At 45.5% G+C, this 2,613-nt stretch overlaps 1 long non-coding RNA gene across 2 annotated transcripts; it reads right to left on the bottom strand.

Annotated features, from left to right (window-relative positions):
• Positions 1-12: 12 nt before the first annotated feature.
• LOC126992224 (uncharacterized) lies at positions 13-1,149 on the bottom strand. Of its 2 annotated transcripts, none has more exons than XR_007746364.1 (4): positions 1,010-1,149; positions 636-757; positions 334-516; positions 13-213 (listed from the first exon to the last, which is right to left on the bottom strand). It is a non-coding gene; the product is annotated as an uncharacterized LOC126992224 (long non-coding RNA). The 2 variants fall into 2 exon arrangements; XR_007746365.1 differs by having other exon boundaries at positions 910-1,032.
• Between the last annotated feature and the right edge of the window lie 1,464 nt (positions 1,150-2,613).

The following is a 2,613-nucleotide window of genomic DNA, read 5'->3' as shown; positions in this document are numbered from 1 at the left end:
TGAAACAAAGTGTAAAGAAAAATATGCCATATTTTTATTGTAGCAAAATTAAAAATGTAAATTTTCCGAAATTTCACATAGTTTGCAAAAATATTATGAGAAAAATATAATAACTACTTTTGAGCTTAGTAACTACTTATTCCCTTTAGTTGGACAGTTGCTGAAGTTATATCTGCCCAAAGCAGCCCACCATGGTCCTTTCTTGAGTGTGATCTGGATAAATGAAAATATGCAATTTTTAGAATCTAAAATATACACATATTGTATTTCTACCATAAAATGCAATGGTATATACAGTATTACCTTTCCTGTAGTGGCAATATGGATAGTTACCTTTTAGAATCTGCAATCATCACACTGATATGTGATGTGTTTGGCACATGCAGGTCTCTTGCAGTAGCCACACACAGTTCGGATCTTTGCCATGTTCTTCTGATATTTGCAGAGTGAGCACCTCTTTTTGATTTTGGGGCCTTCTCCTACTCGATCAGGTTGTTCCTCGAACAAGTCGAAGCACTGCATGATATTTAGCTTTACCCTCCTATGCATGTGCATAGTCCATATGTAACACTGCTTATAACCATGGGTCCATGTGGACCCACACTACAAATAGGCCTGTATTGTTACATGCTTACCTGCAGCCGTGCAACAGCACTCCCTCGATCACAGGAGGTGTAGCACTGGCTCCTGATCAACAGCACTGCTTCCCTGCTTGTCTCACAACACCTGCTTTTCACGTGACAGGTGTTCAACACACCTGTCCGAGGAAAACGAGTAAAAATAAACTAAATATAGATAGAAATGCCAGTTTCACAACATAACAACATGGTTCAACTCTCGGCAGTATTGTACAACACCACACATTACAATATTTTCTACATCACACAGAAAAAAATGCCCATTACGTACTGCATGTGCATAGTCCATATGTAACACTGCTTATAACCATGGGTCCATGTGGACCAAGCACTGCCTATAAATCACTAATAACGCTAATACTGTCACGTACCATCCACCAGCCACGACCGCTGAGGTCCAAGTGATGAGAAAATGGCCGTATAAACAAGCAATGCATTGTAGATAAGATGGGCATTGACCGGGAAATTTGACGCGCAAATTGGGGGGTCCAAATGGACCCAGCTTAGTTTTCTAGGGCTAGGGACGCTCAGCCCTGGTCGTGACTTCCCCCATCCTAGTCGTGGCAATTACAGCCCCCCACCTGCGCTACCACACACTCCTGAGTGCAGACCGCACGGTGTGATGGAAATCCCGAAATGGAAGAGCGCACTGTGAGGGAGCACGAGAAGCAGCGGCCCGTGCCACCCCATCGTCCTCCTCATTACCACGCACAGAGACGTGGGCAGGTACCCAGCAGAAGGTCACTTGATGCCCACGCCGTTTTGCTAAAACTAACCAGCAAAAAAATATCTAAAATGATAGGGCGGGTGCTCCTAAATCTTCTATTGCAATTAGGGCTGCCTGTGAGTCAGAGTATATTGTATAAATATCAACAGGTTGATAAAAAAACGACTCGAATTGCTAAAATAATTGCAGATAGCTCTGCGGTAAAAAATTGAGGCAATAGCAGGCAAAGGTCCAGAACGGGAAAAGTCTGGAAAGACAGCTCCGTATTCAACGCCAGCATCGGCTTTGGAGCCGTCCGTGTATACTGGTACAGAGGTGGCGTGACTAGCTGAGTGGGTCAGGAAAAGCTGTCGAGCAGTTGCCGTCGAGATGCTTGCCTTGTTAAAAGTTATAATATCGGCAGAAACGTGTGTTTGGAAATACCAACGGTGTGATGGGGGGTACCTGGTATACTGCTATTGGGAAGTATGGTAGTGAGATGTCCCCAATGGTATTCCGGACACGGAACCCAAAGGGGCGAGATAGGAAAGGTTTGTGTCTGTATATTGTATCTAAATTGGTATATATGGCAACTGTGTATGCAGGGTTGTTAGGTTGGCGTTGTAGTCTGTACCAGTTTAATTAGTAGTCCATCTCTATGTAAGTCCAAGGGTGGCTCTCCCGCGTCAACTAAAAGACTTGATATGGGGGATGGTCTACATGCGCCTGTTGACAATCGGATTGCAGCGTGTTGGACTGCGTCAAGTGTGCGGAGGCGGCGGTTGATGCAGATGTGTATACTTTGCAGCCGTAGGACAGTCTCGACTCGATGAGTGCCTGGTAGAGGCGTAAGAATATTGTGCGGTCAGCGCCCCAAGAAATGCATGACATGACACGAAAGAGATCGAGCGATCTCATGCACTTAGTCTTTAAGGCTTTTATGTGTTGGAGCCAAGTGAGGCGCCTGTCGAAGATAAGTCCCCAAAACCTGTGTTCTTTTACGACAGGTAGACGTGAACCGCACATGATGACATCAGGGTCTGGATGGTGGCCTCTCTGGCGACAGCTGTGCATAATAACCGACTTGGAAGGTGAAAATCGGAAGCCATGCATCTCCTCCCATCTGGATATCCTGTCGATGGCATGTTGCAGTCCTCGCTCTGCGGAAGACATTCGAGACACCGAGTACCAGATAGCCAGGTCGTCGACATAAAGGGAGGACGATACCCCCTCAGGAAGCAATGTTGTATTTTTGGGGGGGCAAAAAGT

The sequence above is a fragment of the Eriocheir sinensis genome, unplaced genomic scaffold (genome assembly GCF_024679095.1).
Source record: "Eriocheir sinensis breed Jianghai 21 unplaced genomic scaffold, ASM2467909v1 Scaffold421, whole genome shotgun sequence".
Taxonomy (NCBI): domain Eukaryota; kingdom Metazoa; phylum Arthropoda; class Malacostraca; order Decapoda; family Varunidae; genus Eriocheir; species Eriocheir sinensis.
Note: the sequence above shows the minus strand (reverse complement) of the source record. Positions and strands in the feature narration are given on the sequence as shown.